General features: G+C 41.8%; 1 protein-coding gene across 1 annotated transcript in view; it reads right to left on the reverse strand.

Annotated features, from left to right (window-relative positions):
- The window catches only part of LOC135096511 (uncharacterized), a 9066-nt gene extending 8668 nt beyond the window's left edge, over positions 1–398 (reverse strand). The window contains exon 1 of the mRNA XM_063998046.1: positions 242–398. The gene's annotated coding sequence lies outside the window, so the exon portion shown is untranslated. The remainder of the gene's footprint in view (positions 1–241) is intronic.
- Between the last annotated feature and the right edge of the window lie 293 nt (positions 399–691).

Below are 691 nucleotides of genomic sequence, written 5' to 3' on the forward strand. Positions count from 1 at the left end.
ATCCCCGTTAGCCGCTTAATTCAGCATATTCCAGTGATGGTTAAGGGTCTAAGGATTAAGGATTAGGGCCCAGAATCCGGGAGACTCGAAGGATGGCCGAGAAAAAATGAGATAATTATGACATACCACTGGGCCTTTATTTAGGCAGCCATATTGGGGCTTCCCTTTAATCCACTTCCCATTTTCACGTTAAAAAAGAGAGAACGGCTGGATAATAATGGCCGCCTTTATCCATACTTACCCTTCTGCCCCTTCTCTTTAATTCCCGCGCCGAGCTGAGGGGCTAAGGAGGGGAAATAGCGAGGAAATGGCCGAAAATAAGCATCACACAGCTCTCTACACTAAGGAAAATGGGGCAATATGGCGTCTCGGGATCCGCGAGATTCGGCGAGACTACACGAGATTCCTCCCGCCATATTTTCAAACACGGATTTTTGTAGATAATGATATTTTATGTTCGTTGTGGTTTATTTGCCACTTTTCCGGTGTTTTTGTGTCGTTCTTTCCGTTTTCATTTGTTTTTTTTTGTCTTTTTGCTTTGTGGGATTGCGCGAGATTACTCCAGAATGTTCCCACATAATCTTTATACCTTAAGTTTTGCGAATTTCTGCTATTTGATGTTGATTTTTGCGAATTTAAGTTATTTTGTGTTTATTGTGATTTGTTTGCTACTTTTCCGGTGTTTCTATGT

This window comes from Scylla paramamosain, unplaced genomic scaffold (assembly GCF_035594125.1).
Source record: "Scylla paramamosain isolate STU-SP2022 unplaced genomic scaffold, ASM3559412v1 Contig4, whole genome shotgun sequence".
Taxonomy (NCBI): domain Eukaryota; kingdom Metazoa; phylum Arthropoda; class Malacostraca; order Decapoda; family Portunidae; genus Scylla; species Scylla paramamosain.